We start from the raw sequence: 12,720 nt of genomic DNA, 5'->3' as shown, positions 1-12,720 counted from the left end.
ACAGTTCCAGACATCATCTTGTATTGCATAATTAACATCCTCCCATACAGTCTGCATTTCATAGAAAAGAATACATTCTATATACAGTATAGGAAGTGCATGAAAATGTTATAAACAAAAAATATAACTTATTAAGTAGACTTTATAGACCATATCCAAGTATTTTCATGTCACCTCATTGTAGCTTCTGACAGCTACTTTATAATCAACCCTTATAGAGAACCTCTCCACAAAATTTTCATATTTAACTAGATACTTATTGTAAAAGTTGAGAATGATAGAAGAAGGAGAAGAGTGCACCACAATGGCATATAATGGTAAAGGGGGTGCTGTGATGCAATGTGAGCACAAGGGGTAGAGTTAAAAGAAAAAGAACATTGCATATAGAAGCACAACCCGCAATGACAAAAATAGAGAAACCTTTATTCACAGTACACAGTATACAATCTAAAAACAGTTAAAACATGACAACAGACAAGATCCGGCACCCATTAGTGACATCAAGGTACAAGAACAGTAATAATAATGGTAATACCCTGCCACGAAAAGATAATGCGGGAGAAAACTACATATACAAAAAAAAAGCATCTCCATTGTGAAGATATTAGCAATCAAAGTATTTGGCCTCTAATGAGTTAATTTTCATTAACGCCTTCACCCCCGGGCATTTTTCCTTTTTGGGTTTTTTCCTCTTCTTCCGAGAGCCGTACCTTTTTTATTTTTCCGTCAATCTTGCCATATGAGGGCTTCTTTTTTGCGGGACGAGTTCTACTTTTAAATGAAGTCATAAGTTTTCCCATATAGTGTACTGAATAGCAGCAAAAAAATTCAAGTGTGGAAAAACTGCAAAAAAAAGTGTGATTATACAATAGTTTTTGGGATATTTTATTCACCATGTTCACTATATGATTAAAACTGATGTGTTGGTGTTATGTCTAAGGTCGGTATGGGTTTGTAGACACCAAATATATATAGGTTTACTTTTATCTAAGAAATTAAAAAAATTCACAAGTGTGTCCAAAAAAAGGGGCGCACTTTTTGTGCCATTTCCCAAAGCCCGTAGCGTTCTCATTTTTCGGGATCTATGGTTCAGTGGTGGCTTATATTTTGCGTCTTGAGCTGACGATTTTAATGTTACTATTTTTACGCAGATGCTACCTTTTGGTCACCTGTTATTGCATTTTGCGCAAAATTTGTGGCGACCAAAAAACGTAATTTTGTCATTTGGAAAAAATTTTCCGCTACGCTGCTTACCGATCAGATTGATTGATTTTATATTCTGAATGCAGCGATTACAAATATGTGTATATTTTTTTATTTTTTTAACCCTAGAATTTTCAATGAGTCGAATGGGGGGTGATTTGAACTTCAAGGGATTTTTTTAATTTTTTTAAAACTTTTTTTAACTTTTTCTTTTATTTTACTAGACCCCTTAGGGAACTGTAACAATCAGCAGTCTGATCACTCTTCCATTTCTCCAGATCACAGCTACACAGCTGAGATCTGGAGAAAAGCTGCTTTTATCTCACACACGGCAGTATGCCGGCAGTGAGAAAGTGACTTATGATAGCTACAGGAGTTATCACATGACCCTGTGCTAGCATGGCAACTACCGGAAGTCTTGTGATCACGTCACTTGACTTCCAATAGGGCTGGGTAAGTTATACTTATGGCGGTGCGCTGATACATCTCGCTGTCACATTTTGACAGCGAGATGTAAGGGGTTAATAGGCGCGGGTGGAACGCGATTCCACTTGTGCCTGGCAGGCACACATGTCAGCTGTTGTGATCAGCTGATATGTGCACAGATCACCCCGGACTGCCCACGGCAGGCGGTGGGAATTAACCTCACACAATCCATGTACCCAGTATGTCATGTGTCGTGAAGAGGATAAGTTCAAGGGGGTGTTATCAAATAGTTTTCATTTGGGTTGTGTACTTGTTTGATATGGTTATCTCTGCTGTATCGCCCCTCTCTCTCAATGCTTGTGCAAAGCTGAAAGGTCAAATGTCCGTATGACACTTATGTCTGCAGTGCTTAAATTGTAATGGCTCTGCAGTGAGATCAGAACAGACTGGCATATTTCACACAGGAGAAGTCTAGAACAAGCAGGTTACTCTAGTGTGAGATGTAATCACAGTCCTGATCTCATTGCAGAGTGATTACCTTTTTCCTTAGCACAGAAGACATGAATGTGATTTCTGATTCATCTCTGCAATGTAGGGGTAATACCAACACACCAAAGGTTACCATGTTAGTAGAGGAAGACAGCTCATAAAAATGTTTGGGATGTTTATAATGTGATACAGCTAGTACCGTGTTTTTCCAAAAATAAGACCTCCCCCAAAAATAAGCCCTAGCAGGGATTTTCAGCATTTTCGGAGAAAGGCTTAAATATAAGCCTTCCCCCGAAAATAAGCCCTAGCCACAAATCAATAATGAAGTGTTCGTGCAGCTAAAAAAGTTACAGATACTGCAGGACACTTCATTATACACAGCGGCACCCGGCAATTACACTCACCAGACGCCGAGCAGCAGGACCTGCAATGATCACACACCCACACACATCAGCTCTCACACACACACACACACACACACATAATCAGATCACACACATACACCAGATCTCACACACAAACATCGGATCGCACACACAGTCAGATCGCACACATAATCAGATCGCACACACAAACATCAGATCACATGCAAACATCAAATCACACACACACAAACATCGGATCGCACACACATCGGATCGCATACACACTCACCTCATCCAGTGACACCGATCTCTTCTCGCCGGGAGAATCCTGAGAGGCAGTGCGGTGCAGCGCGACGAACAGGACCTGCGGCCGGACACGTGACTTGCTCTCATTCCCTGCTGCCGTAAGTGCTGGATGTGATGTGATGTGATGTGTGTGTGTGTGTGTGTGTGTGTTTGTGTGTGATCTGCTGTGTGTGTCTGCAATCGGCTGTGTGTGTGTCTGCGATCGGCTGTGTTTTTCTGCGATCGGCTGTGTGTGTCTGCGTTCGGATGTGTGTATCTGTGATCGGCTGTGTGTGCCTGTGATTGGATGTGTGTATCTGTGATCGGCTGTGTGTGCCTGTTATCGGATGTGTGTGTCTGTGATCGGCTGTGTGTGCCTGAGATCGGATGTGTGTATCTGTGATGGCTGTGTGTGCCTGCGATCTGCTGTGTGTAATCTGCTGTGTATATCTGCGATCTGCTGTGTGTGCGTACCTGTGATCGGCTGTGGGTATCTGTAATCGGCTGTGTGTATCTGTGATCGGCTGTGTGTGCCTGCGATCTGCTGTGTGTGATCTGCTGTGTATATCTGTGATCTGCTGTGTGTGTGAGATCTGCTGTGTGTGTGATCTGCTGTTTGTGTCTGGGATCTTCTGTGTGTGTCAGCTAGCAGCAGGGTAGGACGGCGTGCAGCACCGACCGGAGATCACAGGAGGACCTGGGAACCGTGCAGACGTCCTGGTCTGGTGAGTATGGGTTTCCTGGGAAGTGGGGGGGTCTGCTTTTTTCGGGGGTAAACTTACCCCCAACCGTGTTTCTCCAAGAATAAGACCTCCTCCAAAAATAAGCCCTAGTGCTTTTTTGGGGGGGCAAAAAAATATAAGACAGTGTCTTATTTTTGGAAAAACACGGTACTTAGCTGTACTGCCCTCCCTCTCACTAACTCATGCAGGAGGTTACACCAGGAGATCAGGGCTGTCTGAGATGATACATATCACACACTGCAAAACCTTCTCCAAACAATTGTGGGTGTGGATTCTTATTTTCTTTTAGTCTTGCTGTCTGCTTAGGATTGGTCAGCATCATATAGGGATAGGACATATTAATAATTGTCTAGTGCACATCTCGTACTACATCATATGCCACTCCATAATGAACTTGAAATAAAAGATAATGAAGGAGCTTTTAAAGGCTGATTATAAAATATAACAACTTTATTAACCCCTTCACGACCATGGATGAATATATCCGTCATGAAGCGTGTCCCGTTAAGCCCCGCCCCCTCCCGCGGGCAGGCGACGGCGGTCGGCACACATATCAGCTGTTTTCAACAGCTGACATGTGTGCCTGCTAGCCGCGGGTGGAATCGCTTCCACCCGCAGCCATTAACCTCTTAAATCTTGCTGCCGAAGTCTGGCAGCAAGATCTAAATGCGCGTGGCCATGTTTTTTACTTACCGACGCCCCCACCGGAAGTCACGTGCATGATCACGCGACTATCGGTGGTTGCCGTCGTAGCACAGGGTCATGTGATGACGCCTGCAGCTATGATGTTTCACTTTCATTTTCCCTCGGCCGAGAGCAGAGGGAAAAAGAAAGTGACTGTATCTGCTGTTTACAGCTGTATAGCTGTGATCAGCAGATAGATAATAGCGATCGGATTGCTGATTGCTATAGCCCCCTAGGGGGACTAGTAAAATAAAAAAAAAGTAAAAAAGAAAGTTTTACAAAATAAAAAAAACCCAAAAAACCTAAAAGTTCAAATCACCCCCCTTTCCCCCCATTGAAAATTAAAGGGTTAAAAAATATATAAATATACACATATTTGGTATCGCCGCATTCAGAAATGCCCGATCTATCAAAATATAAAATCAATTAATCTGATTGGTAAACGGCGTAGTGGCAAAAAAATTCCAAACGCCAAAATTACGTTTTTTGGTCGCCTCAAGTTTTACGCAAAATGCAATAACAGGCGATCAAAACGTAGCATCTGCGCAAAAATGGTACCATTAGAAACGTCAGCTCGAAACGCAAAAATTAAGCAGTCACTGAGGCATAGATCCCAAAAAACAAGAACGCTACGTGTTTCAGAAAATGGCGCAAAACGTGCGCCACTTTTATTGGACAAACTTGTGAATTTTTTTTAACCCCTTAGATACAAGTAAACTATACATGTTTGGTGTCTAGAAACTCGCACCGACCTCAGGCATCATACCCATGCATCGGTTTTACCATATAGTGAACACCGTGAATAAAACATCCCAAAAACTATTGTGCCATCACACTTTTTTTTGCAATTTTTCTGCATTTGGAATTTTTTTGCTGTTTTGCAGTACACTATATGGTAAAACTTATGGTTTCATTTAAAAGTACAACTTGTCCCGCAAAAAACAAGCCCTCATATGGCAAGATTAACGGACAAATAAAAAAGTTACGGCTCTCGGAAGAAGGGGAGCAAAAAACAAAAAACGCAAAAATGGAAAGTGCCCCGTGGCTGAAGGGGTTAAATACAAAGAATTATAAAATATTCAGATTTTACAATTACAATATAATGGTGCTGGATATTATAATGGGTGAAAACCCACATGTTAATGGGGGGCCCAAGCAAACATCACAAGAGAAATGGGAAGTCCAAAACCAAAGGGCTCTGTCAAAATGTATAAACATATGGCTGACAAAAAAGAAGCCTCTAGTCACTATGAATTCCAAAGGGAATTTCAGTTTAAAGCATCCAATTCAATACAGCTGACCAGTGTCAGACTGATGCGGGCGTCACACGGTATGATATATCCGGCGATATGCCATCGGGGTCACGTCGTTATTGACGCACATCCGGCATTGTCAGAGATATCGTACCGTGTGACACCTCCGAACGACTGTGAACGAGCAAAAATACTCACCTTATCGTTGCTCATTGACACGTCGTTCATTTTCATAATCTTGTTCCTCCTTCTGCGCGGCGGTTGTTCGTCATTCCCGTGGCAGCACACATTGCTCCGTGTGACACCCCGGGAGCGACGAACACAGCTTACCTGCGTCCTGCCGGCAATGCGGAAGGAAGGAGGTGGGTGGGATGTTTACGTCCTGCTCATCTCCGACCCTCCACTTCTATTGGCCGGCTGCCGTGTAACGTCGCTGTGACGCCGAACGTCCCTCCCCCTTCAGGAAGAGGATGTTCGCCGCCCACAGCGACGTCACCCGGGAGGTAAGTACGTGTGACGGAGGATAAACGACTTTGTGCGTCATGGGCAACTAATTGCCCGTGATGCACAATTGATGGGGGAGGGTGCGATCGCACGATTTATCGACCTGTGTGACGCCCGCATGAGTATATCTAACAGGCAATAAATAGGTCAGCCAAAAAATAAACAACCCTAAGACTTACACATGAGTGTACACATCAGGTGGTCGCCCAGGCGTCCCACATCAACAAGAAAGACCCTCCAACGCGCGTTTCGCGGAACAATAGAAGTTATAGCTTCTTCAGGTTTTGGACTTCCCATTGCTCTTGTGATGTTTGCTTGGGCCCCCCATTAACATGTGGGTTTTCACCCATTATAATATCCAGCACCATTATATTGTAATTGTAAAAACTGAATATTTTATAATTCTTTGTATTTAATAAAGTTGTTATATTTTATAATCAGCCTTTAAAAGCTCCTTCATTATCTTTTCTTTCAAGTTCATATAGGGATAGGAAATACACATTTCCAGTGAAATCTATCTGTTAACCCCCAATTGGACTTAAAAAAGACTTAACCAATTAAGTGTCAAATACTTTGTTAATATCTCAATATTTTGAATATCTCAATATTTTGCTCTATGGGGTACTTTGCACGCTGCGACATTGCAAGCATCAGCTAGCGATGCCGAGCGCGATAGTACTCGCCCCGTCGCACATGCGATATTTTGGGATAACTGCCGTAGCGAACATTATCGCTACGGCAGCTTCACACGCACTTACCTGCTCTGCGACGTCGCTCTGGCCGGCGACCCGCCTCCTTCCTAAGGGAGCGGGTCGTGCGGCGTCACAGCAACGTCACACGGCAGGCGGTCAATAGAAGCGGAGGGGCGGAGATGAGCGGGATGTAAACATCCCGCCCACCTCCTTCCTTCCGCATAGCTGGTGGAGGCAGGTAAGGAGATGTTCCTCGCTCCTGCGGCTTCACACACAGCGATGTGTGGTCCCGCAGGAATGAGGAACAACATCGTATCTCCTATTGGTGTGACATTATGAAAATGACCGACGCTACACAGATCACCGATTTTCGACGCTTTTGCGATTGTTTATCGGTGCATCTAGGCTTTACACGTTGCGATGTTGTTACCGGCGTAGGATGTGCGTCACTTTCGATTTGACCCCGACGATATCGCAGTAGCGATGTCGCAACGTGCAAAGTACCCCTAACTGTGTCAGAATGAAAGTAAAACTTGTGTTCTTGAAACACTAGTAAAATCATCTGATTTACTAATGACATACTGTATATTTGAGAAATATATTCTAATTGTATCTGCTGTCGTATTTTGTATTCTTTCAGTAATGATAGGTATGTGATAAGTACTCTTTAAATGTAATTTCCATAAACTATTTAAGAAAATAATTTGCATACCTCCACCCTTTAACTCAGAAATATAATTACTTGATGTATGTGCCAGAATGCATGCAAATTCTTAAAGATGCAGCTACATTAATCTTTTGTCAAATTGGCTTAGTTTTCTTGTTTTCTGAGTTTTCTTGTTCATTTTCACCCTATTTATTTTAAGGCTTTGTGAACTATCTTTAAGAAACTCTTATTCAGATTTTGTAATTTTTACCGTAAGATATAGGATTTACGGTGATTGTGTCCATCATTTCAGAAATCTGTCCTCTGCATGCAATGGAATCTCTTACTAAGATGTAAACAAAAAGCTGAAGACAAAAGAGTGCAAAATAGGGTCTTATCAGAAATTAAAGTGCAGTGTGAATGATATTCCACTCACCTACTGGGGTTGTGATAGTCACAGGAAGGCTTGAGATAGTGGTGGCTGCCGCAACCCCATGTACATTAAGCTTCAGTGCTAGAGAGGAGGAAAGGGGTTAATGCAGCGCTGCTTCCGAATGAATAAACTGTTGATTATTAAAATATTCTTCTTTTATTTCATGTATTTCTTTTATTTTATTTGATGTATTGTTGATTTTTCTTCCTTTGTCCTGAAGAAGGAGACTTATTCCCAGAAATGCGTAGACCTAAGAAATAAAAAAACAATATTTTCATAATCAACAGTTTATTCATTCAGCAGCAGCGTGGCATTAAGATGTAAATATAGCTGTGCATCAACACTATTTTAGAAACGTAATGGATTATTCGCATATTAATAAAGTTCATTAGTTAGTTAGCATGAAAGCAAGCAAGTTTGCAGCTGAGTTGCTTATCCTCTCCGCTGTATTTCTCCTGTATATGAGTGCTTTTATCTTAGACAGTATGCAGTTTGTTTCCATGAAGCTTTGCCACTAGTACCTTATTGAGTGTGCAGATTAGCTACATTACAGGAGAGGTGTTAACTTCTAAAATCTCAGCCACCTCTCCAGCCCTTTGATTTTTTATAAAGAAGTTAGCTGCTCACTTTCCTCCCCTTAGCTCTCAGCTCTTAACATGCTGCTGTTACAAATTTTGCAAAATTACCAGCCCCAAGCATCAGCTGCTTTCAGAGCAGTTCTAATGATGGCTCTCACTTTTGGTGAGATGTGTGCTTGTTCAAATGCATTTGTATCTCTATTGCTGCTCAAGAGGCAAGTTGAGAATAACCCTTCAATTATGGAAACAAATATTTAATATAAAGATAGAACATAAAATTTTGGTTGAACTAAGTAAGCAAAATGTGAACAACGGAAATTTATTGATTTATGCTCCTTTTTAAGCACTTGAGTTCAGCAACATCTACGTTCTCATGTTATTATATTGTTTTAGTTTGTTGGACAGCATAAAAATAAGTTTGCAGTTAGTTTAACCTTTTTCTATCTTCTTTTATCTTCCTGATATGAGAGATTTTATCTTAAAGATTATGCTGATTGTTGCCAAGGAGCTGCTGGGCTTGGCACTCTAATTACCATATGTGGCGCACCCACTCTAAGCAAGCTAAACCCTTGTTTACCCTAGAATTTTCTAGACACAACCAGCACAAAAAGAGCTGCAATATTATATCACTGATAAAGGTACCAGGAGCTGCTGATAAGTCTTTGGCTTTACCCAGAAAGAAACTAAATAGGATGATGAAACTTATGTCACCACACTTCTTAAATCAGTATTCCAAGTTCTGTAAGCCATCAGAGTTAGCTGAGTATGGGCAGTAGTTACATTCCAGGCAGAGGCATTACCTCCTGAGATACCAGCCACCTTTCTCCAGCCCACTAACTAGTATTCAGCAGTTAGCTGCCCATCTCCCCCCACCCACTTTCAGTTCCTGACTTGTAATTAATCCTGCAAAATCACAATTCCCCAACCACCCGCTCACCCCCTATCCCTTTCCCAAAGCTCTCACTTTCCTGAGCTGAGTGCTTGTTCAAAGACCCTGTGAGCTCTGTATGCAAATACCATACTTCAGAACAACCACTGACATCCTGGAGTGTGTCATCGAAGCAGAACAAAGATACTGACCAGAAATGTCACTGAAGGGCAATTGCCTGCTGCCTTCAAAAGCAAGGTAGTGAAAGTCTGTGCAACAGTGTGCTACTGAATGCACAAGTTGAGAATAATCCTTTAAAGGGTCTTTCCTAACTTATAAGAGTTTTCACGCTCTGTGTCCGAATTCTGACAGTGTGCACTGTACACGTTGTCAGGATTCTTAGAGAGAAAAGAACCAAAAGTTTAAAAAATACAGTCATCATTAAATATTATAAAAATACCCTATATACAACACTTTACACAAAAAATAGCTAGGATATGCTGTAAAAAGTGAGAAAAATCAGAAAGAGGGATAACTAGTCCTCAAAGTTATCATAACATTACACCTGGGAACTTTTTAGTACACCCTACGTCTATTTTATCCCTGCCTAAGCTGCTGGGGTTGGCACTCTAATTACCATGTGTGGCGCACCCACGCTATCAAAGCTAAACCTGTGTTTACCCTAGAATTTCCTAGACACAACCAGCACAAAAAGAGCGCAATATGATGTCACCGATAAAGGTACGAGGAGCTGCTGATAGGTCTTTGGCTTTACCCAGAAAGAAACGAGATAGGATGATGAAACTTTACATTTATTCCACATACTTTCCACTGATGTCAATCCACTTCTTAAATCAGTATTCCAAGTTCTGTAAGCCTAGCAAAAAGAAGGGTTTCGGTTGTGCCTCAAACCAGGCATCCATAGCAGCCATAGGATCAGAAATGGTGTGAAATTTGGTATCCTTGAGGTGTTTCTTTAGGTTTGGAAACAGATAATAGCCAGAGGGAGCTAGATCTGGAAAATAAGGTGAGTGGTCAACCAGATAGAAGCCCGGGTCTGCCAGTTTTTCCATGGTCGCTAGTGCAATGTGAGCAGAGGCGTTGTCTTGCAGGAGCATAATTCCTTTGGACAGCTTGCCGTGCCTTTTGGCTTTCAGAGCTGCTGCAATTGATCCAAAAGTTCAATGTAATACCTTGCATTGATGGTGGAACCCTTTTTAATGTAGTCCACTAGCAGCACACCTTTCTTATCCCAGACTACAGATGCCATCACCTGAGGGGCTGATTTTTGCACCCTGAACTTCTTTGGATGAGCAGAACCACTGTTCCTCCACTCTTTTGACTGGTCCTTGTTTTCAGGGTTATGCAAATAAATCCAGGTCTCATCCATAGTGACCAGTCGATCCAGGAAGTTCTTCTCAGTCTGTAAACGCTGAAATGGACCTGGAAGTTTTCACTAGCATGGTTCGCTGATCTGTTGTCAAATATTTGGAGACCCACTTTGCAGATAGCTTCCTCGTGTCCAAATGTTCATGGATAATGACACAACCACGTTCACGGCAAATCCCCATGATGTTTGCTATTGCTTTAGCGGAAAATTTGTTGATTCTCCAGTATGAGGTTGTACACAGCATCAACAATCTCCGGAACAACAACCACTCTCGGTCGTCCATGATGTGCCTCATCATTGGTGCTGAAGTGGCCCGTTTTAAATTTGGCAACCCAGTTCTTAACTGTGGAATATGAAGTGCATTGATCCCCCAATGTCTGCGGCATATCACCATGAATATCCTTCTTGGACTTTCCTTGCAGAAACAAGAATTTTATTATTCTTTTCCTCTCAGTTGCTGTGAATATTGTACTAGACTCTGCCATTTTGCTTTCCTACATGTGTAGAGCACTGTTGCCATAAGCAACAAACATAACATTTTGTATACATATATTAAACACATAGAGGCTTTCATGTGATGTAACATACGTTACCATAGAAATAAAAAAAAAGATCACAAAGCCAAATACTTATCAGCAGCCCCTATGTATGTAGATGAGAAAAGAAGCTGTCTTATATAGAGGCAAAATCCTTAATGACAAGTAAACTTACTCAGAGGCAAAGGAAACACAGAAAACGTAGTAGAAAAGATATAGCCAGAGTATTTTGTTCATGCATGAATTAGCACATGTACAATATCGATATTACCAATTTGAATCATTTTCCACTGCGTGGGGTCTATTGAGTGATCAGTGGGGTTTTCAGTACCAAAATTCCTAACCATTTGCAGGGAATTAAAGTGCCTGACAAATATGGAAAGAAACATGAAAGTTTAGTTACCCTTTAAATAATTTGTATACATAATCTGTCTTTAACCTTTGCAATTTTCAAGGTATTTTCAGAACCTGTGATTAAATAGTGTAACAGTTAATAAAACCTACATTTTGTTATATCTCATGATGAATAGTGGGAGTTTGTGAGGACACAGCTATACATTTTGTACTGAGGTATACATATTTGGGGCTTGCTCAATTGGATGCTAGACTATTGATCTATTTCTTGCTATATTTTACAGCATACAAACAAATTACAGACTGTATGTGGAGTGCCTTGAAAAAGTATTCATGCACTGTGAACTTTTATACATTTTTTCACATTACACTCACAATGTTAAAGATATTTTTTTTTTAGATTTTATTTGTTATACCAACACTATGTAGCAAGTATTAGTGCAATGTAGCGGAAATGATACATGGTTTTCTAAATCTTTTAAAAATATAAATTTGAAAGCTGTGACATACATTTGTATTAAGCCCCCTTGAGTCAATACAGTGTACAATCATCTTTCGCTGCAATTACTGCTGCAAATATGTTGGAGTATGTCTCTACCAGATTTACACATCTACAGGCTGAAATTTTTGTCCCATTGTTACTTGCAAAATAACTCTAGCACAGTGAGATTAGATACAGAACGTCTATGAACAAGAATGTTCAAGTCTTGCCACAAATTGTCACTGGGATTTATGCATGGACTTTGGCCATAGGAACACATAAATATTAGGGATGATCGAATACCTCAAATATTCGGCTTCGCGAATATCCGACGAATAGGTCGCCGCAATGTAAGTTTATGGGAAGTCCGAATTGTTCCGAATAGTTGTTATTCGGGTTTCCCATAGGCTTACATTGCGCATCGAATATTCGCGAATAGTCGAATAGCAGCGACTTATTCGGCAAATATTCGCGAAGCCGAATATTTGAGGTATTCGATCATCCCTAATAAATATGCTTTGATGTAAATAAATGCAATTGTAGTCCTGACAGTATTTTTAAAATCAATGTCCTACTGGAAGGTTAACCTACACTCCAGTCTCAAGTTTCTTTTGCAGTTTTTAACAGGTCTTCCTCCAGAATTGCACTATATTTAGCCTCATTTATTTTCCCACCAACTCTGCCTAGTTTCCCTTTCATAGCTTAGCATGTTTAATAGTGGGGATGTTGTTTTCAGGGTGATGTGCAGTGTTAGTTTTCCCCCACACAGTGTATTTTAATATTTTGGTGC

The 12,720-nt window shown here is 41.1% G+C and overlaps 1 protein-coding gene across 5 annotated transcripts in view; it reads left to right on the top strand.

Annotated features, from left to right (window-relative positions):
• Window positions 1-12,720, top strand: part of PCLO (piccolo presynaptic cytomatrix protein) — a 540,339-nt gene that overhangs the window by 318,130 nt on the left and 209,489 nt on the right. The gene's annotated exons all lie outside the window — the stretch shown is intronic.

Source organism: Anomaloglossus baeobatrachus, chromosome 4, assembly GCF_048569485.1.
Source record: "Anomaloglossus baeobatrachus isolate aAnoBae1 chromosome 4, aAnoBae1.hap1, whole genome shotgun sequence".
Lineage (NCBI taxonomy): Eukaryota > Metazoa > Chordata > Amphibia > Anura > Aromobatidae > Anomaloglossus > Anomaloglossus baeobatrachus.
This window is presented reverse-complemented; position numbering and strand designations above follow the sequence as displayed.